Source organism: Paralichthys olivaceus, chromosome 5, assembly GCF_024713975.1.
Source record: "Paralichthys olivaceus isolate ysfri-2021 chromosome 5, ASM2471397v2, whole genome shotgun sequence".
Lineage (NCBI taxonomy): Eukaryota > Metazoa > Chordata > Actinopteri > Pleuronectiformes > Paralichthyidae > Paralichthys > Paralichthys olivaceus.
Genome location: NC_091097.1, coordinates 22,293,171 through 22,315,440, shown reverse-complemented (window position 1 = coordinate 22,315,440; position 22,270 = coordinate 22,293,171). Strand labels below are relative to the sequence as shown.

The 22,270-nt window shown below is 42.8% G+C and overlaps 20 non-coding genes and 2 pseudogenes across 20 annotated transcripts; all 22 read right to left on the bottom strand.

Annotated features, from left to right (window-relative positions):
• Positions 1 to 3,071: 3,071 nt before the first annotated feature.
• LOC138409519 (5S ribosomal RNA) lies at positions 3,072 to 3,180 on the bottom strand (annotated as a pseudogene).
• A 491-nt stretch (positions 3,181 to 3,671) lies between these two features.
• On the bottom strand, positions 3,672 to 3,790 carry LOC138408440 (5S ribosomal RNA). The gene has a single exon (XR_011241759.1). It is a non-coding gene; the product is annotated as a 5S ribosomal RNA (ribosomal RNA).
• Positions 3,791 to 4,280: 490 nt separating this feature from the next.
• LOC138408439 (5S ribosomal RNA) lies at positions 4,281 to 4,399 on the bottom strand. The gene has a single exon (XR_011241758.1). It is a non-coding gene; the product is annotated as a 5S ribosomal RNA (ribosomal RNA).
• Positions 4,400 to 4,889: 490 nt separating this feature from the next.
• On the bottom strand, positions 4,890 to 5,008 carry LOC138409330 (5S ribosomal RNA). Its single transcript, XR_011242650.1, has one exon. It is a non-coding gene; the product is annotated as a 5S ribosomal RNA (ribosomal RNA).
• A 491-nt stretch (positions 5,009 to 5,499) lies between these two features.
• On the bottom strand, positions 5,500 to 5,618 carry LOC138409280 (5S ribosomal RNA). The gene has a single exon (XR_011242600.1). It is a non-coding gene; the product is annotated as a 5S ribosomal RNA (ribosomal RNA).
• A 490-nt stretch (positions 5,619 to 6,108) lies between these two features.
• On the bottom strand, positions 6,109 to 6,227 carry LOC138408697 (5S ribosomal RNA). Its single transcript, XR_011242016.1, has one exon. It is a non-coding gene; the product is annotated as a 5S ribosomal RNA (ribosomal RNA).
• Positions 6,228 to 6,717: 490 nt separating this feature from the next.
• On the bottom strand, positions 6,718 to 6,836 carry LOC138407966 (5S ribosomal RNA). The gene has a single exon (XR_011241284.1). It is a non-coding gene; the product is annotated as a 5S ribosomal RNA (ribosomal RNA).
• A 490-nt stretch (positions 6,837 to 7,326) lies between these two features.
• LOC138409885 (5S ribosomal RNA) lies at positions 7,327 to 7,445 on the bottom strand (annotated as a pseudogene).
• Positions 7,446 to 14,226: 6,781 nt separating this feature from the next.
• On the bottom strand, positions 14,227 to 14,345 carry LOC138407965 (5S ribosomal RNA). Its single transcript, XR_011241283.1, has one exon. It is a non-coding gene; the product is annotated as a 5S ribosomal RNA (ribosomal RNA).
• Positions 14,346 to 14,836: 491 nt separating this feature from the next.
• LOC138407964 (5S ribosomal RNA) lies at positions 14,837 to 14,955 on the bottom strand. The gene has a single exon (XR_011241282.1). It is a non-coding gene; the product is annotated as a 5S ribosomal RNA (ribosomal RNA).
• Positions 14,956 to 15,446: 491 nt separating this feature from the next.
• Positions 15,447 to 15,565, bottom strand: LOC138407963 (5S ribosomal RNA). Its single transcript, XR_011241281.1, has one exon. It is a non-coding gene; the product is annotated as a 5S ribosomal RNA (ribosomal RNA).
• A 491-nt stretch (positions 15,566 to 16,056) lies between these two features.
• LOC138409457 (5S ribosomal RNA) lies at positions 16,057 to 16,175 on the bottom strand. The gene has a single exon (XR_011242698.1). It is a non-coding gene; the product is annotated as a 5S ribosomal RNA (ribosomal RNA).
• A 490-nt stretch (positions 16,176 to 16,665) lies between these two features.
• LOC138409136 (5S ribosomal RNA) lies at positions 16,666 to 16,784 on the bottom strand. Its single transcript, XR_011242456.1, has one exon. It is a non-coding gene; the product is annotated as a 5S ribosomal RNA (ribosomal RNA).
• Positions 16,785 to 17,275: 491 nt separating this feature from the next.
• LOC138409456 (5S ribosomal RNA) lies at positions 17,276 to 17,394 on the bottom strand. The gene has a single exon (XR_011242697.1). It is a non-coding gene; the product is annotated as a 5S ribosomal RNA (ribosomal RNA).
• Positions 17,395 to 17,884: 490 nt separating this feature from the next.
• LOC138407962 (5S ribosomal RNA) lies at positions 17,885 to 18,003 on the bottom strand. Its single transcript, XR_011241280.1, has one exon. It is a non-coding gene; the product is annotated as a 5S ribosomal RNA (ribosomal RNA).
• Positions 18,004 to 18,493: 490 nt separating this feature from the next.
• Positions 18,494 to 18,612, bottom strand: LOC138409055 (5S ribosomal RNA). Its single transcript, XR_011242376.1, has one exon. It is a non-coding gene; the product is annotated as a 5S ribosomal RNA (ribosomal RNA).
• A 490-nt stretch (positions 18,613 to 19,102) lies between these two features.
• Positions 19,103 to 19,221, bottom strand: LOC138407961 (5S ribosomal RNA). The gene has a single exon (XR_011241279.1). It is a non-coding gene; the product is annotated as a 5S ribosomal RNA (ribosomal RNA).
• Positions 19,222 to 19,711: 490 nt separating this feature from the next.
• On the bottom strand, positions 19,712 to 19,830 carry LOC138409884 (5S ribosomal RNA). The gene has a single exon (XR_011242763.1). It is a non-coding gene; the product is annotated as a 5S ribosomal RNA (ribosomal RNA).
• Positions 19,831 to 20,320: 490 nt separating this feature from the next.
• Positions 20,321 to 20,439, bottom strand: LOC138407960 (5S ribosomal RNA). The gene has a single exon (XR_011241278.1). It is a non-coding gene; the product is annotated as a 5S ribosomal RNA (ribosomal RNA).
• Positions 20,440 to 20,929: 490 nt separating this feature from the next.
• LOC138407959 (5S ribosomal RNA) lies at positions 20,930 to 21,048 on the bottom strand. Its single transcript, XR_011241277.1, has one exon. It is a non-coding gene; the product is annotated as a 5S ribosomal RNA (ribosomal RNA).
• A 490-nt stretch (positions 21,049 to 21,538) lies between these two features.
• Positions 21,539 to 21,657, bottom strand: LOC138407958 (5S ribosomal RNA). Its single transcript, XR_011241276.1, has one exon. It is a non-coding gene; the product is annotated as a 5S ribosomal RNA (ribosomal RNA).
• A 490-nt stretch (positions 21,658 to 22,147) lies between these two features.
• LOC138410159 (5S ribosomal RNA) lies at positions 22,148 to 22,266 on the bottom strand. The gene has a single exon (XR_011242955.1). It is a non-coding gene; the product is annotated as a 5S ribosomal RNA (ribosomal RNA).
• Positions 22,267 to 22,270: the final 4 nt, after the last annotated feature.

Here is a 22,270-nt window from a genome sequence, read left to right as displayed (position 1 = left end):
GTTTTATGCTCATGGTCCGTACTCCCTCTTTTACCCCTTCCCACCACCTCCCTATATCTTCCTCATACATCCTGTCATCCTTCTCCCACCTTATGTATTCTCTCACTTCTTTTTTATATTTTTCATCTCTCAGCAACTCCCCATTCATGCACCACAGTCCCCCTCCTCTTCTCTCTGTTTCCCTTCCTATTGTAAATTTTAGCACCTTGTGATCACTAATAGTTGTGATTTTGTAATCTATACCACTTATCCTTTCTGCTATGCCCTTTGTGCTCAATACTAAATCTATCCTACTCTGTTTTAATTTTCCCTTCACCACTTGCATTCGTGAGTACTCTCTCCCCTCAGGATTTCTTTCTCTCCATACATCACTCAGTCCTTTCACACTTTTAATCTTTTCTAACATTCCTCTCGATGTATCATTCTTAAAACACATGTTCTCCGCCACATCCAATTTCCCACACCACACATTAAAGTCTCCTACTATCATACAGTTGCCATCACACATTGTTCCCATTTTTTCAAACATCCTCTTTCTCTCTTTCTCCTCATTTGGTGTATGCACATTTATCAGTTTTATGTTTTCATTCCTATATTTAAATTTTATCCCTATCATCCTGCCATCTTCCCCATCGTCACACTTGCTCACATCCTCTATCACTCCTCTTTTTATTAAAATCGCTACCCCCCCTGCTTCCCCATAACCATTGCTTGCATACACATCTCCCAGCCATTCCTTCTCCACTTCTCTCATACTCCTTTCATCCCAGTGTGTCTCCTGGATACATATTATGTCACTTTTCCCCAATCCATACATCTGTTCTCTCTTACTTTTATTTCTTAGCCCTCTTGCATTAATTGATATTATTTCAATCATTATTATTATTAGGATGCTTAGTTTCATTTTTTGTTCTTATTTTTGCTTTTCTTATTCATCCTATTGTGCCTCTCTGTATTCTGTCGCTTCCTAATTTGCGTTATTTTCTCAGACAGTTCCATATCAGTTTCGGAATCTACCGTCTGTGACGCGTGTGACTCCTCACCGGCCTCTGTGGGAGTCGCTCCGGCCGTCACTTTCCTCCTCTCCCCCGTCTTGTCTTTTCCTCGCCTTTTCTCCTCCTTCTCCTCCGTCTCCATGCCTGCCTTGTCTGCTCCGTCTTCCTTTCCTTCCGTTTTGTCCTTCTCCTCTGCCGTCGCCGCCCGCATCTTCTCTCCTCTCCTCCTGCCTGCGTCCACCTCTGCATCCTTTCCTTGCCTTTTCTCCTCGGTCTCCAGTTCTGCCTTGTCCGCTCCGTCTCTCCTTCCTTTCCTCGTCACCTTCCTCTCCGCCGGCTCCCTCTCTCCTCTCTCCTTGTCGGCGTCCACCTTCACCGCCTCCTCCGTCGCTCCATTCTTTTCCTCTCTCCCGTCGTCCTTCTGCACCTCTCCTGCTCCGCTCATGCTCACCGGTCCCTCCTCAACTCCCTCGTCCACACTCTCCATGTCCTCCGTGTCTCTGTCCTCGCTGTTTTCACTCTCGCTCCCATCTCCGCTCTCATCCACCTCACTTTTTTCTCCTTCCGCCTCACTTTCCTTGCAGCTGCAGTTCTGATTTAGGTTTTTACACATCTCACATCTTTTCTTCCCTTGGCTGCACTCCCTAGCAAAGTGTCCCTGAATTCCACATCTATGGCACTGGAACTCAGGGCACTCCCTCATTATGTGCCCGGGTTGGATGCACATCCTGCACACCCTGACCTGTTTGTCATGAATGACTCTAAAATATTCGCTTCCCAGTGCTGTTTCAAATTTGGTTGAGTATGGCAATGACTGTACTTGGTTATTGAATCTCACTTTCATGAACCTAGTTCCGTCTGCCACATTGGTTCCCGGCCACATCCTCCTCTTTATTGGTGATGCAGCCGTGACTCCCCACCCCTTCAATTTTTCCAGGATTTTTTCATCTCCTATATAAAAGGGGAGATTTAGAAATGATACTACCAGCTCATCGTTTGTGAGTTCCCTGGCGTGTATCCTGGTGTCCCCCATCTTAAATCCCTCCATGAGCCTGTCTTTCCCTCTCGGATGGCTCATGGACATCTCATACTTATTCCTACCAATAAATCTGCATGCCACCAGCCCTCCACATAGCTCACGCACGCATCTCATGAGCTCCATTGCGCTTATCTCATTATCTCCCTCCATTTCCACACTCACGGTCAACTTCCTCACCTCTCTCTCTGTGCTTTCGCCGCTCTGGCTCAGCACAACAGCGGGGGTAGCCGCGCTACTCATCCGCTCCGTGTTCTCCTCCACCGCTCCCTCCATGGGACCGACACAGAAGCCCCCGTACAGCGCGTCGCTGTTACGGGGAGATATATCAATGTCAGCTATCACAATGCTAACGTCCGGTTGGATAGCTGCATACACACATAGAAAAAAGGAAAAAGAAAAATAGAAAAATAGAAAAATAGAGAGATAGATCGTGAAGAAGTTGGAAAAAAAAGTACTGAGTAGGTCGTCCGTGGTGCTCTACTTCCGCGTCAAGCTGACGTCACTCCGTGGTGCGTTCAAGGGCGTTCGGGCTGGTTTGGCCGTAAGCGATTAACTGCACCCACAATACCTCCTTTATACATGTGAATCATCACCATCATCAATGGTTCTTCTGTTGCTTTGCAACCATAGCATCTTGAGGTGTGGGTGGGCGGGAGGGTCAATTGTTCCAAAATCAATCTCAAGGTGCAATTTTGGCATATCGTTGCAAGAAAAAAATCATTACAATTTTCAAAAATGACCTTCAGCAATATTGTCAGTGTTTCATATCTAGTTGTTTCCCTGATGCAGAGTAAACTCCCTGCTCTTTCATCGCTCTCTCCAAATAAGACAATTTGAAAATGATATGTTAATAAAACATGAATAAAGTAGTGCTTTGATTAGAAACAAATCTGATGAATGCTCACTTTCACCTTTCAGTGATGATGTGAGGGTTCCATATTCTTTTTTCCTTTGATGAACAGTCTTTCCTGCTCTTTCCAAGAGGTGTCTCCTCTGAAGCAGCAGCAACAGCGCCCTCTGCAAAGAAAAGTCTAAAAAGCTTACAGCACCTGGTATTCCCAGGCGGTCTCCCATTCAAGTACTAACCAGGCCCGACCCTGCTTAGCTTCCGAGATCGGGCGTGTTCAGGGTGGTATGGCCGTAAGCGATTAACTCCACCCACAATACCTCCTTTATACATGTGAATCATCACCATCATCAATGGTTCTTCTGTTGCTTTGCAACCATAGCATCTTGAGGTGTGGGTGGGCGGGAGGGTCAATTGTTCCAAAATCAATCTCAAGGTGCAATTTTGGCATATCGTTGCAAGAAAAAAATCATTACAATTTTCAAAAATGACCTTCAGCAATATTGTCAGTGTTTCATATCCAGTTGTTTCCCTGATGCAGAGTAAACTCCCTGCTCTTTCATCGCTCTCTCCAAATAAGACAATTTGAAAATGATATGTTAATAAAACATGAATAAGGTAGTGTTTTGATTAGAAACAAATCTGATGAATGCTCACTTTCACCTTTCAGTGATGATGTGAGGGTTTCATATTCTTTTTTCCTTTGATGAACAGTCTTTCCTGCTCTTTTTCTTGAGGTGTCTCCTCTGAAGCAGCAGCAACAGCGCCCTCTGCAAAGAAAAGTCTAAAAAGCTTACAGCACCTGGTATTCCCAGGCGGTCTCCCATTCAAGTACTAACCAGGCCCGACCCTGCTTAGCTTCCGAGATCGGACGAGATCGGGCATGTTCAGGGTGGTATGGCCGTAAGCGATTAACTCCACCCACAATACCTCCTTTATACATGTGAATCATCACCATCGTCAATGGTTCTTCTGTTGCTTTGCAACCATAGCATCTTGAGGTGTGGGTGGGCGGGAGGGTCAATTGTTCCAAAATCAATCTCAAGGTGCAATTTTGGCATATCGTTGCAAGAAAAAAATCATTACAATTTTCAAAAATGACCTTCAGCAATATTGTCAGTGTTTCATATCCAGTTGTTTCCCTGATGCAGAGTAAACTCCCTGCTCTTTCATCGCTCTCTCCAAATAAGACAATTTGAAAATGATATGTTAATAAAACATGAATAAGGTAGTGTTTTGATTAGAAACAAATCTGATGAATGCTCACTTTCACCTTTCAGTGATGATGTGAGGGTTTCATATTCTTTTTCCTTTGATGAACAGTCTTTCCTGCTCTTTTTCTTGAGGTGTCTCCTCTGAAGCAGCAGCAACAGCGCCCTCTGCAAAGAAAAGTCTAAAAAGCTTACAGCACCTGGTATTCCCAGGCGGTCTCCCATTCAAGTACTAACCAGGCCCGACCCTGCTTAGCTTCCGAGATCGGACGAGATCGGGCATGTTCAGGGTGGTATGGCCGTAAGCGATTAACTCCACCCACAATACCTCCTTTATACATGTGAATCATCACCATCGTCAATGGTTCTTCTGTTGCTTTGCAACCATAGCATCTTGAGGTGTGGGTGGGCGGGAGGGTCAATTGTTCCAAAATCAATCTCAAGGTGCAATTTTGGCATATCGTTGCAAGAAAAAAATCATTACAATTTTCAAAAATGACCTTCAGCAATATTGTCAGTGTTTCATATCCAGTTGTTTCCCTGATGCAGAGTAAACTCCCTGCTCTTTCATCGCTCTCTCCAAATAAGACAATTTGAAAATGATACGTTAATAAAACATGAATAAAGTAGTGTTTTGATTAGAAACAAATCTGATGAATGCTCACTCTCACCTTTCAGTGATGATGTGAGGGTTCCATATTCTTTTTTCCTTTGATGAACAGTCTTTCCTGCTCTTTCCAAGAGGTGTCTCCTCTGAAGCAGCAGCAACAGCTCCCTCTGCAAAGAAAGGTCTAAAAAGCTTACAGCACCTGGTATTCCCAGGCGGTCTCCCATTCAAGTACTAAACAGGCCCGACCCTGCTTAGCTTCCGAGATCGGACGAGATGGGGCGTGTTCAGGGTGGTATGGCCGTAAGTGATTAACTCCACCCACAATACCTCCTTTATACATGTGAATCATCACCATCATCAATGGTTCTTCTGTTGCTTTGCAACCATAGAATCTTGATGTGTGGGTGGGTTGGGGGGATCAATTGTTCCAAAATCAATCTCAAGGTGCAATTTTGTCATATCGTTGCAAGAAAAAAATCATTACAATTTTCAAAAATGACCTTCAGCAATATTGTCAGTGTTTCATATCCAGTTGTTTCCCTGATGCAGAGTAAACTCCCTGCTCTTTCATCGCTCTCTCCAAATAAGACAATTTGAAAATGATATGTTAATAAAACATGAATAAAGTAGTGTTTTGATTAGAAACAAATCTGATGAATGCTCACTTTCACCTTTCAGTGATGATGTGAGGGTTCCATATTCTTTTTTCCTTTGATGAACAGTCTTTCCTGCTCTTTCCAAGAGGTGTCTCCTCTGAAGCAGCAGCAACAGCGCCCTCTGCAAAGAAAAGTCTAAAAAGCTTACAGCACCTGGTATTCCCAGGCAGTCTCCCATTCAAGTACTAACAAGGTCCGACCCTGCTTAGCTTCCGAGATCGGACGAGATCGGGCGTGTTCAGGGTGGTATGGCCGTAAGCGATTAACTCCACCCACAATACCTCCTTTATACATGTGAATCATCACCATCATCAATGGTTCTTCTGTTGCTTTGCAACCATAGCATCTTGAGGTGTGGGTGGGCGGGAGGGTCAATTGTTCCAAAATCAATCTCAAGGTGCAATTTTGTCATATTGTTGCAAGAAAAAAATCATTACAATTTTCAAAAATGACCTTCAGCAATATTGTCAGTGTTTCATATCCAGTTGTTTCCCTGATGCAGAGTAAACTCCCTGCTCTTTCATCGCTCTCTCCAAATAAGACAATTTGAAAATGATATGTTAATAAAACATGAATAAAGTAGTGTTTTGATTAGAAACAAATCTGATGAATGCTCACTTTCACCTTTCAGTGATGATGTGAGGGTTCCATATTCTTTTTTCCTTTGATGAACAGTCTTTCCTGCTCTTTCCAAGAGGTGTCTCCTCTGAAGCAGCAGCAACAGCGCCCTCTGCAAAGAAAAGTCTAAAAAGCTTACAGCACCTGGTATTCCCAGGCGGTCTCCCATTCAAGTACTAACCAGGCCCGACCCTGCTTAGCTTCCGAGATCAGACGAGATCAGGCGTGTTCAGGGTGGTATGGCCGTAAGCGATTAACTCCACCCACAATACCTCCTTTATACATGTGAATCATCACCATCATCAATGGTTCTTCTGTTGCTTTGCAACCATAGCATCTTGAGGTGTGGGTGGGCGGGAGGGTCAATTGTTCCAAAATCAATCTCAAGGTGCAATTTTGTCATATTGTTGCAAGAAAAAAATCATTACAATTTTCAAAAATGACCTTCAGCAATATTGTCAGTGTTTCATATCCAGTTGTTTCCCTGATGCAGAGTAAACTCCCTGCTCTTTCATCGCTCTCTCCAAATAAGACAATTTGAAAATGATATGTTAATAAAACATGAATAAAGTAGTGTTTTGATTCGAAACAAATCTGATGAATGCTCACTTTCACCTTTCAGTGATGATGTGAGGGTTCCATATTCTTTTTTCCTTTGATGAACAGTCTTTCCTGCTCTTTCCAAGAGGTGTCTCCTCTGAAGCAGCAGCAACAGCGCCCTCTGCAAAGAAAAGTCTAAAAAGCTTACAGCACCTGGTATTCCCAGGCGGTCTCCCATTCAAGTACTAACCAGGCCCGACCCTGCTTAGCTTCCGAGATCGGACGAGATCGGGCGTGTTCAGGGTGGTATGGCCGTAAGCGATTAACTCCACCCACAATACCTCCTTTATACATGTGAATCATCACCATCATCAATGGTTCTTCTGTTGCTTTGCAACCATAGCATCTTGAGGTGTGGGTGGGCAGGAGGGTCAATTGTTCCAAAATCAATCTCAAGGTGCAATTTTGGCATATCGTTGCAAGAAAAAAATCATTACAATTTTCAAAAATGACCTTCAGCAATATTGTCAGTGTTTCATATCCAGTTGTTTCCCTGATGCAGAGTAAACTCCCTGCTCTTTCATCGCTCTCTCCAAATAAGAAAATTTGAAAATGATATGTTAATAAAACATGAATAAAGTAGTGTTTTGATTAGAAACAAATCTGATGAATGCTCACTCTCACCTTTCAGTGATGATGTGAGGGTTCCATATTCTTTTTTCCTTTGATGAACAGTCTTTCCTGCTCTTTCCAAGAGGTGTCTCCTCTGAAGCAGCAGCAACAGCGCCCTCTGCAAAGAAAAGTCTAAAAAGTTTACAGCACCTGGTATTCCTAGGCAGTCTCCCATCCAAGTACTAACCAGGCCCGACCGTGCTTAGTTTCCGAGATCAGACAAGATTGGGCGTGTTCAGGGTGGTATGGCCGTAAGCGATTAACTCCACCCACAATACCTCCTTTATACATGTGAATCATCACCATCATCAATGGTTCTTCTGTTGCTTTGCAACCATAGCATCTTGATGTGTGGGTGGGTTGGGGGGGTCAATTGTTCCAAAATCAATCTCAAGGTGCAATTTTGTCATATCGTTGCAAGAAAAAAATCATTACAATTTTCAAAAATGACCTTCAGCAATATTGTCAGTGTTTCATATCCAGTTGTTTCCTTGATGCAGAGTAAACTCCCTGCTCTTTCATCGCTCTCTCCAAATAACACAATTTGAAAATGATATGTTAATAAAACATGAATAAGGTAGTGTTTTGATTAGAAACAAATCTGATGAATGCTCACTCTCACCGATGATGTGAGGGTTCCATTTTCTTTTTTCCTTTGATGAACAGTCTTTCCTGCTCTTTCCAAGAGGTGTCTCCTCTGAAGCAGCAGCAACAGCGCCCTCTGCAAAGAAAGGTCTAAAAAGCTTACAGCACCTGGTATTCCCAGGCGGTCTCCCATTCAAGTACTAAACAGGCCCGACCCTGCTTAGCTTCCGAGATCGGACGAGATGGGGCGTGTTTTTTTTTTTTTTCTTTTATTATCAAAAATAGATTGAATTTACATTTTTTTTACATGCATTTGTTTTTTACATCGTTCCTTTACATGTTTGCCTCTGTCAGGTCTTAACTTTTCACATGTATACATCACTCGATACAGGAAACACACAAATCAATAAAAGCAATAAAACCAACCAAAAACAAAAAGCCTCAAAACAAATCTTAACCAAAATCCATTCTCACCTCATTCACATCTCCATTCGTTATTTCTATGAAGGTGCTCCCGTCCACAAACCCTTTCTGAAAGTCGTCTTTCCCAATGTAGCTGTGCATCACTTTCACATCCCTTTCTGTCAAATTTTTAAAAACATTCCACACGTCACATTTTCTCCTTTCATACTGCGCAGTGTTTCTCCTTAGTTTCACTGCATATCGTGCGTGGCTCAGGACATAGTTTAACAGATTTACATTGCATCCTCTCTTTCTCTCCACCACGCCAAACAACCACAGCTTCTTCCATTCGCTCCTCCCCACAAAGTCTCCCTCCCAGCACCTATTTATTAACTCCCTTATTTTCCCAAAGTACACCCTTAGTTCCCCACATTCAACAAACTCATGCATACATGTCTCCACTCCCACTTCACATACGTCACATTCCTTTCCCACCTCCCGGTCAAACTTGCTCTTTATCAGGTTGTTGTATATCCTGTTGTGCCTTAGCATGTAGTCAAAGTGTTCACATTCAGTCGTGTTCCACTTCACTCTCAGATTGGTCCATATTTGCTTTGCATCCATGTTATTCATTACTTTGACCCACACTTTCTCTGCAGCCGGCCTCCTCAGTTCTTTCTCCCTCATACATTCATATATCATCCTTGTTTTTACATCCTTCAGACTCAACTTGCACTCCCCTTCCCCTACATACATATCTATTTCATCTTCTCCTCCGTTCACGTTCTCTCTCTCAATCATTTCCATCCATTCTTTGGGCATTGCTTTTTTTATTTTTTCTATGACCCCTTCAGCTGTACCCGGCCATATTTCATCCCCATTCCCCCTGACCTCATCTACAATCACCTGTGCCCTCATAAAACCCGGTGTGTACTCGTACACCATGTCCCTCACCTTCCTTATCCCTGCTCTCCATATTACCCTGTTAAAGATGGTCTCCCCCTCCACTGTGATTTTTGGATTTAAAAACGCTGGCTGCTCCCATACCTGCTTTACATTTTTGCATTCATACTTCACGAAACTCAGAAACTCTCCCCACGCTCCCAGCATCTCTTTGTAATAATCAGTCACTCCATCTAACATCCCTTTTTTCATTTTCATATACACTCCACTCTCACCACACCCTCCAGTTTTGTTGATAGCTTCTGTTAAACACACCTTCCACACCTGATCACTTTTATTCTTTAAGTATCTCACCATCATTTTCACCCTCAGTGCTTTTTTTTTTCTCTCTAAGTTAACCAGTTTCAGTCCCCCGTCTTCATACTCGTTTTCTAGTACTTCCCTTGCTATTCTAACCCCCTTCCCATCCCACAAAAAGTCACTCACCATCCCTCCCACTTCTTTCATCACTTTCTCAGGCACATCCATCACATTCATCACATACACCAGCTTGCTCATTATTAAACAATTTACTACAATTACCTTCCCTTTTAGCTTCAATCCTCTTCTCTTCCAAAACCCTAACGTCTTTCTAATCCTATTCACTATCCCCTCATACTGCCTATCTCTCCCTTCTTTCTCTTCTATCCCTAAATTTACACCTAACACCTTCATATACCCTTTGTTTTCCTTCATTCTGATCTCCTCCCTCTCTTCTCTGTTCTCCCCTATGTACATTATCTCTGATTTCTCTATGTTTACTTTTGCTCCTGATGCCCTACCATACTGCTCTACACTTTTTAAAACCTCTACTACACTTTCTTTGTCCCTAACTGTCACTGTTGTGTCGTCTGCATATTGATATAGCGTGCTCATCTGTCCACCCGGTAGTTCTATGCCCTTAATCCCTCTATTTTGCAATATTAGTGCCGCTAGCGGCTCTGCTGACAAGGCGTACAGCAGAGCCGATAGCGGACATCCCTGTCTAACTGATCTCTCTAATCTAAACTCCTCTGTCACTATCCCGTTTATTTTTATCTTACTCGCTGCTCTTTCATACATCCTCCTTATCCATCCTATCATCCTATTTCCAAAACCCACTTTATCTAATACCTTATATAAATACCCATGATCTACTCTATCAAATGCTTTATTCAGATCCAAACTCGCTACTATCCCTATTTTGTTCCCCTTCATGTGTGTGATGGTGTCCCTAATACTGCTTATTGTGTCGGCTATGTCTCTTCCTGGTATGCTATATGCTTGTGTGCTTCCCACCACCGTCCCTATAACCCCCTTTATCCTATTTGCTAACACCTTTGCTAGTATTTTATAATCACCATTTAACATTGTGAGTGGTCTGTAGTTTTCTAATTTGTCCCTGCTCCCTTTTTTGTAAATTATACTAACTAGCCCTATTGTCATGCTGTGTGGCATCTCTCCCTTCTCTTCTATATACCTAAATAATCTATCTAACACTGGCACTAATTCTTCCTTAAACTCTATATAAAACTCTCCTATTATCCCATCTATCCCTGGACTTTTATTCCTGCCTAACTCATCTATTGCTTTCCCTATCTCTCCTTTAGTTATCTCTCCTTCACATCCTTCTCTATCCTCATCACTCAGCCTAGCTTCCATCTTTTCTATCACCTGCCTGCTACTCTCCTCATCTACTTCTTCTTTCTTAAATAACTCCCTATAGAATTCTCCTACTCTTTCCACTATCCCTACAAAGTCAGTTATTCTTTCCCCTCTCTTTCCCTCCACTTGCTCAAAATAATTATTCTTTTGCCTTACCTTCTCTAGCCCTAAGAAATAACCTGTACATTTTTCCCCCTCTACTACATCTCTTGCCTTACTTCTAATTATTGCTCCCTTGCACTTTCCCTGTTCTATCTCTTTCAGTTCATCTTTCTTCTTTATATATTCCCCCAAATCATACTTGCCATCCTCCTCAGCTTTCTTTTCCTCTTCTCTCAACTCCTCTTTTAACTTTTTTTCCTTCTCTCTCTGTGTTTTCCCCCTCTTCCTACTGTGTTTTATGCTCATGGTCCGTACTCCCTCTTTTACCCCTTCCCACCACCTCCCTATATCTTCCTCATACATCCTGTCATCCTTCTCCCACCTTATGTATTCTCTCACTTCTTTTTTATATTTTTCATCTCTCAGCAACTCCCCATTCATGCACCACAGTCCCCCTCCTCTTCTCTTTGTCCCCCCCCCTATTGTAAATTTTAACTCCTTATGATCACTATACGTTGTGGTTCTATATTCTATTTCTTTTATCCTTTCTGCTATGCTTTTTGTGCTTAATACTAAATCTATCCTACTCTGTTTTAATTCCCCTTTTACCAGTTGTGTTCTTGAGAACGCTCTCCTCTCTGGATTTCTTTCTCTCCATACGTCACTCAGTCCTTTCATACTTTTTAATTTTTTTAATACCTCTCTTGTTGTGTCATTTTTAAAGTGCATGTTTGTTGACACGTCCAGTTTCTCACACCACACATTGAAGTCCCCCACAATCATGCAGTTGTCATCACACATCGTTCCCATCTTTTCAATCATCACCTTTCTTTCTTTCTCCTCATTCGGCATATACACATTTACCAGCTTCATTTCCTCATTCTTATATTCAAATTTGATCCCTATCATCCTCCCATCTCCCTCATCTTCACACCTTCTTACATTCCCTATCACTCCTTTTTTTGTTAATATTGCTACACCCCTCGCATTCCCATCTCCATTATTTGCAAATACTTCTCCCCTCCATTCATCCTCCACCTCTTTCATACATCTCTCATTCCAGTGTGTTTCCTGTAAGCATATTATGTCATAATTACTCTTCCCATATATCTGATGTCTTTTGTTTTTGTTCTTTAGCCCCCTTGCATTTATTGAAATTATTGTTAACATTATTATTATTTTTACTTTCATTTTGTTATTTCCTTAGTTTTACTTTTCTTATTATTCCTCGTATGCCTCTTAGTATTCTGTCTTTTTCTTAGTTGTTTCATTTGTTCCTCTATATCCATGTCTGTTTCGGATCCTACCGTCTGTGGTGTGGTAGTCTCCTCTGCAGTCTCTGTGGGCTTAGCTCCACTCAGTGCATTCTCCGTCCTTCCTGTGTCATCCTCTCGTCGCGTTCTCCCCGGGCCTGCTTCCTCCTTTCCGTCTTGTCTTTCGACAGTCGCCCCCTTCTCTGGCCCTCTCGTCTCCTTCGTTTTGGGACCTTTCTTCTCCACCCCGTCACTCCTCCTGTCTGCTGTCCCTTCTGTCCTCACCTCACGCGCCAGCGCTCCTCTCCTCCTTCCCGCATCCTCCTCCTCGTTGTTTCCTTTCGTTCTCTCCTTCCTTTCCTTCCGGTTCGCTCCATCTTTCTTTCCGCCTTCCGTCTCCTCTGTCGGCCTCTCTCCTTCCTGCTTGCCTGCATCCTCTTTCTCTGTCTCCTCCATTTCTTTTCTGACTCCCTCCTCCTCACTTTCCATATACTCTGCCTCCCCCTCCTCACTGCCTCCGCTCTCACTTTCTTGTCCACTCTCATTTGTGTCGTCTTCTGCCTCACTCTTATTGCATCTGCATTCACTCATAAGGTTCTGGCATAGATCACATCTCTTCTTCCCCTGCGTGCATTCCCTTGCATAATGACCCTGCACTCCACATCTGTTGCAGTGAAATTCAGGGCACTCTCTCATTATGTGCCCTGGTTTAATGCACAACCTGCACACCTTCACCTGCTTATCATGCAGCACCCTGAAGTACTCAGCTCCCAGCGCTGTGTCAAATCTAGCGGAATACGGCAGTGATTGTATTTCATTATTAAATTTTACTTTCAGGAACCTTGTCCCATCAGCTACATTTGTCCCTGGCCACATCCTTCTTTTAATGGGAGATACTGCTGATACTCCCCAGAGTTGTAGCTTTGCCAGTATCTCCCTGTCCTCAATATAAAATGGCAGATTCATGAAAGACACTACTAGCTCGTCATTTATTAGCTCTCTGACGTGCACCCGATTCTCCCCAATCTTAAATCCTTCCATGAGCCTGTCCTTTCCTTTCGGATGGCTCATCGTCATTTCATATTTTTTTTCGGTTATCTGTCTGCACGCCAGTAGCCCTCCACACAGCTCGCGTACGCAACGCATCAGCTCCATAGCCGTGTCCTCGCCCTCCATCTCTACCATCACTGTCTGCTCCCTGTCGTTCCTCTCATTTATTTTGCAGCACTTACCCTGCGTCAGCTCCGTCTCTCCACCGCTGTCACCTCCGTGGGTGTCAGCGGTTAAACTCCGCCGCTCCGTGCTTGTCTCTGCCATTGTCTCGGGAGCACTTCCTAGCAGGCTACGATTCCCCCTCACAGTGCGTCACTGCCGCGGGGGACACACACATACACACAACAAGACAATCACAACACTAATGTCCGGTTGGATTTACATATATGAGGTAGAAAAATAGGGAATGTAGAGAGAGAACAAGAAAAGCTGGAAAAGAGAGAGAAAAAAAAAAGAAAAATAGTTCCTCCGCAGCCACCCGTGGTGGCTTGCTTCCGGGTCGCTGGTTGATGTCGTCACTCCGTGGTGCATTCAAGGGCGTGTTCAGGGTGGTATGGCCGTAAGTGATTAACTCCACCCACAATACCTCCTTTATACATGTGAATCATCACCATCATCAATGGTTCTTCTGTTGCTTTGCAACCATAGAATCTTGATGTGTGGGTGGGTTGGGGGGATCAATTGTTCCAAAATCAATCTCAAGGTGCAAATTTGTCATATCGTTGCAAGAAAAAAATCATTACAATTTTCAAAAATGACCTTCAGCAATATTGTCAGTGTTTCATATCCAGTTGTTTCCCTGATGCAGAGTAAACTCCCTGCTCTTTCATCGCTCTCTCCAAATAAGACAATTTGAAAATGATATGTTAATAAAACATGAATAAGGTAGTGTTTTGATTAGAAACAAATCTGATGAATGCTCACTTTCACCTTTCAGTGATGATGTGAGGGTTCCATATTCTTTTTTCCTTTGATGAACAGTCTTTCCTGCTCTTTTTCTTGAGGTGTCTCCTCTGAAGCAGCAGCAACAGCGCCCTCTGCAAAGAAAAGTCTAAAAAGCTTACAGCACCTGGTATTCCCAGGCGGTCTCCCATTCAAGTACTAACCAGGCCCGACCCTGCTTAGCTTCCGAGATCGGACGAGATCGGGCGTGTTCAGGGTGGTATGGCCGTAAGCGATTAACTCCACCCACAATACCTCCTTTATACATGTGAATCATCACCATCGTCAATGGTTCTTCTGTTGCTTTGCAACCATAGCATCTTGAGGTGTGGGTGGGCGGGAGGGTCAATTGTTCCAAAATCAATCTCAAGGTGCAATTTTGTCATATCGTTGCAAGAAAAAAATCATTACAATTTTCAAAAATGACCTTCAGCAATATTGTCAGTGTTTCATATCCAGTTGTTTCCCTGATGCAGAGTAAACTCCCTGCTCTTTCATCGCTCTCTCCAAATAAGACAATTTGAAAATGATATGTTAATAAAACATGAATAAGGTAGTGTTTTGATTAGAAACAAATCTGATGAATGCTCACTTTCACCTTTCAGTGATGATGTGAGGGTTCCATATTCTTTTTTCCTTTGATGAACAGTCTTTCCTGCTCTTTTTCTTGAGGTGTCTCCTCTGAAGCAGCAGCAACAGCGCCCTCTGCAAAGAAAAGTCTAAAAAGCTTACAGCACCTGGTATTCCCAGGCGGTCTCCCATTCAAGTACTAACCAGGCCCGACCCTGCTTAGCTTCCGAGATCGGACGAGATCGGGCGTGTTCAGGGTGGTATGGCCGTAAGCGATTAACTCCACCCACAATACCTCCTTTATACATGTGAATCATCACCATCGTCAATGGTTCTTCTGTTGCTTTGCAACCATAGCATCTTGAGGTGTGGGTGGGCGGGAGGGTCAATTGTTCCAAAATCAATCTCAAGGTGCAATTTTGTCATATCGTTGCAAGAAAAAAATCATTACAATTTTCAAAAATGACCTTCAGCAATATTGTCAGTGTTTCATATCCAGTTGTTTCCCTGATGCAGAGTAAACTCCCTGCTCTTTCATCGCTCTCTCCAAATAAGACAATTTGAAAATGATATGTTAATAAAACATGAATAAGGTAGTGTTTTGATTAGAAACAAATCTGATGAATGCTCACTTTCACCTTTCAGTGATGATGTGAGGGTTCCATATTCTTTTTTCCTTTGATGAACAGTCTTTCCTGCTCTTTTTCTTGAGGTGTCTCCTCTGAAGCAGCAGCAACAGCGCCCTCTGCAAAGAAAAGTCTAAAAAGCTTACAGCACCTGGTATTCCCAGGCGGTCTCCCATTCAAGTACTAACCAGGCCCGACCCTGCTTAGCTTCCGAGATCGGACGAGATCGGGCGTGTTCAGGGTGGTATGGCCGTAAGCGATTAACTCCACCCACAATACCTCCTTTATACATGTGAATCATCACCATCGTCAATGGTTCTTCTGTTGCTTTGCAACCATAGCATCTTGAGGTGTGGGTGGGCGGGAGGGTCAATTGTTCCAAAATCAATCTCAAGGTGCAATTTTGTCATATCGTTGCAAGAAAAAAATCATTACAATTTTCAAAAATGACCTTCAGCAATATTGTCAGTGTTTCATATCCAGTTGTTTCCCTGATGCAGAGTAAACTCCCTGCTCTTTCATCGCTCTCTCCAAATAAGACAATTTGAAAATGATATGTTAATAAAACATGAATAAAGTAGTGTTTTGATTAGAAACAAATCTGATGAATGCTCACTTTCACCTTTCAGTGATGATGTGAGGGTTCCATATTCTTTTTTCCTTTGATGAACAGTCTTTCCTGCTCTTTTTCTTGAGGTGTCTCCTCTGAAGCAGCAGCAACAGCGCCCTCTGCAAAGAAAAGTCTAAAAAGCTTACAGCACCTGGTATTCCCAGGCAGTCTCCCATTCAAGTACTAACAAGGTCCGACCCTGCTTAGTTTCCGAGATCGGACGAGATCGGGCGTGTTCAGGGTGGTATGGCCGTAAGCGATTAACTCCACCCACAATACCTCCTTTATACATGTGAATCATCACCATCATCAATGGTTCTTCTGTTGCTTTGCAACCATAGCATCTTGAGGTGTGGGTGGGCGGGAGGGTCAATTGTTCCAAAATCAATCTCAAGGTGCAATTTTGTCATATCGTTGCAAGAAAAAAATCATTACAATTTTCAAAAATGACCTTCAGCAATATTGTCAGTGTTTCATATCCAGTTGTTTCCCTGATGCAGAGTAAACTCCCTGCTCTTTCATCGCTCTCTCCAAATAAGACAATTTGAAAATGATATGTTAATAAAACATGAATAAAGTAGTGTTTTGATTAGAAACAAATCTGATGAATGCTCACTTTCACCTTTCAGTGATGATGTGAGGGTTCCATATTCTTTTTTCCTTTGATGAACAGTCTTTCCTGCTCTTTCCAAGAGGTGTCTCCTCTGAAGCAGCAGCAACAGCGCCCTCTGCAAAGAAAAGCCTAAAAAGCCTACAGCACCTGGTATTCCCAGGCGGTCTCCAATTCAAGTACTAACCAGGCCCGACCCTGCTTAGCTTCCGAGATCGGACGAGATCGGGCGTGTTCAGGGTGGTATGGCCGTAAGCGATTAACTCCACCCACAATACCTCCTTTATACATGTGAATCATCACCATCATCAATGGTTCTTCTGTTGCTTTGCAACCATAGCATCTTGAGGTGTGGGTGGGCGGGAGGGTCAATTGTTCCAAAATCAATCTCAAGGTGCAATTTTGGCATATCGTTGCAAGAAAAAAATCATTACAATTTTCAAAAATGACCTTCAGCAATATTGTCAGTGTTTCATATCCAGTTGTTTCCCTGATGCAGAGTAAACTCCCTGCTCTTTCATCGCTCTCTCCAAATAAGACAATTTGAAAATGATATGTTAATAAAACATGAATAAAGTAGTGTTTTGATTAGAAACAAATCTGATGAATGCTCACTTTCACCTTTCAGTGATGATGTGAGGGTTCCATATTCTTTTTTCCTTTGATGAACAGTCTTTCCTGCTCTTTTTCTTGAGGTGTCTCCTCTGAAGCAGCAGCAACAGCGCCCTCTGCAAAGAAAAGTCTAAAAAGCTTACAGCACCTGGTATTCCCAGGCAGTCTCCCATTCAAGTACTAACAAGGTCCGACCCTGCTTAGTTTCCGAGATCGGACGAGATCGGGCGTGTTCAGGGTGGTATGGCCGTAAGCGATTAACTCCACCCACAATACCTCCTTTATACATGTGAATCATCACCATCATCAATGGTTCTTCTGTTGCTTTGCAACCATAGCATCTTGAGGTGTGGGTGGGCGGGAGGGTCAATTGTTCCAAAATCAATCTCAAGGTGCAATTTTGTCATATCGTTGCAAGAAAAAAATCATTACAATTTTCAAAAATGACCTTCAGCAATATTGTCAGTGTTTCATATCCAGTTGTTTCCCTGATGCAGAGTAAACTCCCTGCTCTTTCATCGCTCTCTCCAAATAAGACAATTTGAAAATGATATGTTAATAAAACATGAATAAAGTAGTGTTTTGATTAGAAACAAATCTGATGAATGCTCACTTTCACCTTTCAGTGATGATGTGAGGGTTCCATATTCTTTTTTCCTTTGATGAACAGTCTTTCCTGCTCTTTCCAAGAGGTGTCTCCTCTGAAGCAGCAGCAACAGCGCCCTCTGCAAAGAAAAGTCTAAAAAGCTTACAGCACCTGGTATTCCCAGGCGGTCTCCCATTCAAGTACTAACCAGGCCCGACCCTGCTTAGCTTCCGAGATCGGACGAGATCGGGCGTGTTCAGGGTGGTATGGCCGTAAGCGATTAACTCCACCCACAATACCTCCTTTATACATGTGAATCATCACCATCATCAATGGTTCTTCTGTTGCTTTGCAACCATAGCATCTTGAGGTGTGGGTGGGCGGGAGGGTCAATTGTTCCAAAATCAATCTCAAGGTGCAATTTTGTCATATCGTTGCAAGAAAAAAATCATTACAATTTTCAAAAATGACCTTCAGCAATATTGTCAGTGTTTCATATCCAGTTGTTTCCCTGATGCAGAGTAAACTCCCTGCTCTTTCATCGCTCTCTCCAAATAAGACAATTTGAAAATGATATGTTAATAAAACATGAATAAAGTAGTGTTTTGATTAGAAACAAATCTGATGAATGCTCACTTTCACCTTTCAGTGATGATGTGAGGGTTCCATATTCTTTTTTCCTTTGATGAACAGTCTTTCCTGCTCTTTCCAAGAGGTGTCTCCTCTGAAGCAGCAGCAACAGCGCACTCTGCAAAGAAAAGCCTAAAAAGCTTACAGCACCTGGTATTCCCAGGCGGTCTCCAATTCAAGTACTAACCAGGCCCGACCCTGCTTAGCTTCCGAGATCGGACGAGATCGGGCGTGTTCAGGGTGGTATGGCCGTAAGCGATTAACTCCACCCACAATACCTCCTTTATACATGTGAATCATCACCATCATCAATGATTCTTCTGTTGCTTTGCAACCATAGCATCTTGAGGTGTGGGTGGGCGGGAGGGTCAATTGTTCCAAAATCAATCTCAAGGTGCAATTTTGGCATATCGTTGCAAGAAAAAAATCATTACAATTTTCAAAAATGACCTTCAGCAATATTGTCAGTGTTTCATATCCAGTTGTTTCCCTGATGCAGAGTAAACTCCCTGCTCTTTCATCGCTCTCTCCAAATAAGACAATTTGAAAATGATATGTTAATAAAACATGAATAAAGTAGTGTTTTGATTAGAAACAAATCTGATGAATGCTCACTTTCACCTTTCAGTGATGATGTGAGGGTTCCATATTCTTTTTTCCTTTGATGAACAGTCTTTCCTGCTCTTTCCAAGAGGTGTCTCCTCTGAAGCAGCAGCAACAGCGCACTCTGCAAAGAAAAGCCTAAAAAGCTTACAGCACCTGGTATTCCCAGGCGGTCTCCCATTCAAGTACTAACCAGGCCCGACCCTGCTTAGCTTCCGAGATCGGACGAGATCGGGCGTGTTCAGGGTGGTATGGCCGTAAGCGATTAACTCCACCCACAATACCTCCTTTATACATGTGAATCATCACCATCATCAATGGTTCTTCTGTTGCTTTGCAACCATAGCATCTTGAGGTGTGGGTGGGCGGGAGGGTCAATTGTTCCAAAATCAATCTCAAGGTGCAATTTTGGCATATCGTTGCAAGAAAAAAATCATTACAACTTTCAAAAATGACCTTCAGCAATATTGTCAGTGTTTCATATCCAGTTGTTTCCCTGATGCAGAGTAAACTCCCTGCTCTTTCATCGCTCTCTCCAAATAAGACAATTTGAAAATGATATGTTAATAAAACATGAATAAAGTAGTGTTTTGATTAGAAACAAATCTGATGAATGCTCACTTTCACCTTTCAGTGATGATGTGAGGGTTCCATATTCTTTTTTCCTTTGATGAACAGTCTTTCCTGCTCTTTCCAAGAGGTGTCTCCTCTGAAGCAGCAGCAACAGCGCACTCTGCAAAGAAAAGCCTAAAAAGCTTACAGCACCTGGTATTCCCAGGCGGTCTCCCATTCAAGTACTAACCAGGCCCGACCCTGCTTAGCTTCCGAGATCGGATGAGATCGGGCGTGTTCAGGGTGGTATGGCCGTAAGCGATTAACTCCACCCACAATACCTCCTTTATACATGTGAATCATCACCATCATCAATGGTTCTTCTGTTGCTTTGCAACCATAGCATCTTGAGGTGTGGGTGGGCGGGAGGGTCAATTGTTCCAAAATCAATCTCAAGGTGCAATTTTGGCATATCGTTGCAAGAAAAAAATCATTACAATTTTCAAAAATGACCTTCAGCAATATTGTCAGTGTTTCATATCCAGTTGTTTCCCTGATGCAGAGTAAACTCCCTGCTCTTTCATCGCTCTCTCCAAATAAGACAATTTGAAAATGATATGTTAATAAAACATGAATAAAGTAGTGTTTTGATTGGAAACAAATCTGATGAATGCTCACTTTCACCTTTCAGTGATGATGTGAGGGTTCCATATTCTTTTTTCCTTTGATGAACAGTCTTTCCTGCTCTTTCCAAGAGGTGTCTCCTCTGAAGCAGCAGCAACAGCGCACTCTGCAAAGAAAAGCCTAAAAAGCTTACAGCACCTGGTATTCCCAGGCGGTCTCCCATTCAAGTACTAACCAGGCCCGACCCTGCTTAGCTTCCGAGATCGGACGAGATCGGGCGTGTTCAGGGTGGTATGGCCGTAAGCGATTAACTCCACCCACAATACCTCCTTTATACATGTGAATCATCACCATCATCAATGGTTCTTCTGTTGCTTTGCAACCATAGCATCTTGAGGTGTGGGTGGGCGGGAGGGTCAATTGTTCCAAAATCAATCTCAAGGTGCAATTTTGGCATATCGTTGCAAGAAAAAAATCATTACAACTTTCAAAAATGACCTTCAGCAATATTGTCAGTGTTTCATATCCAGTTGTTTCCCTGATGCAGAGTAAACTCCCTGCTCTTTCATCGCTCTCTCCAAATAAGACAATTTGAAAATGATATGTTAATAAAACATGAATAAAGTAGTGTTTTGATTAGAAACAAATCTGATGAATGCTCACTTTCACCTTTCAGTGATGATGTGAGGGTTCCATATTCTTTTTTCCTTTGATGAACAGTCTTTCCTGCTCTTTCCAAGAGGTGTCTCCTCTGAAGCAGCAGCAACAGCGCACTCTGCAAAGAAAAGCCTAAAAAGCTTACAGCACCTGGTATTCCCAGGCGGTCTCCCATTCAAGTACTAACCAGGCCCGACCCTGCTTAGCTTCCGAGATCGGACGAGATCGGGCGTGTTCAGGGTGGTATGGCCGTAAGCGATTAACTCCACCCACAATACCTCCTTTATACATGTGAATCATCACCATCATCAATGATTCTTCTGTTGCTTTGCAACCATAGCATCTTGAGGTGTGGGTGGGCGGGAGGGTCAATTGTTCCAAAATCAATCTCAAGGTGCAATTTTGGCATATCGTTGCAAGAAAAAAATCATTACAATTTTCAAAAATGACCTTCAGCAATATTGTCAGTGTTTCATATCCAGTTGTTTCCCTGATGCAGAGTAAACTCCCTGCTCTTTCATCGCTCTCTCCAAATAAGACAATTTGAAAATGATATGTTAATAAAACATGAATAAAGTAGTGTTTTGATTAGAAACAAATCTGATGAATGCTCACTTTCACCTTTCAGTGATGATGTGAGGGTTCCATATTCTTTTTTCCTTTGATGAACAGTCTTTCCTGCTCTTTCCAAGAGGTGTCTCCTCTGAAGCAGCAGCAACAGCGCACTCTGCAAAGAAAAGCCTAAAAAGCTTACAGCACCTGGTATTCCCAGGCGGTCTCCCATTCAAGTACTAACCAGGCCCGACCCTGCTTAGCTTCCGAGATCGGACGAGATCGGGCGTGTTCAGGGTGGTATGGCCGTAAGCGATTAACTCCACCCACAATACCTCCTTTATACATGTGAATCATCACCATCATCAATGGTTCTTCTGTTGCTTTGCAACCATAGCATCTTGAGGTGTGGGTGGGCGGGAGGGTCAATTGTTCCAAAATCAATCTCAAGGTGCAATTTTGGCATATCGTTGCAAGAAAAAAATCATTACAATTTTCAAAAATGACCTTCAGCAATATTGTCAGTGTTTCATATCCAGTTGTTTCCCTGATGCAGAGTAAACTCCCTGCTCTTTCATCGCTCTCTCCAAATAAGACAATTTGAAAATGATATGTTAATAAAACATGAATAAAGTAGTGTTTTGATTAGAAACAAATCTGATGAATGCTCACTTTCACCTTTCAGTGATGATGTGAGGGTTCCATATTCTTTTTTCCTTTGATGAACAGTCTTTCCTGCTCTTTCCAAGAGGTGTCTCCTCTGAAGCAGCAGCAACAGCGCACTCTGCAAAGAAAAGCCTAAAAAGCTTACAGCACCTGGTATTCCCAGGCGGTCTCCCATTCAAGTACTAACCGGGCCCGACCCTGCTTAGCTTCCGAGATCGGATGAGATCGGGCGTGTTCAGGGTGGTATGGCCGTAAGCGATT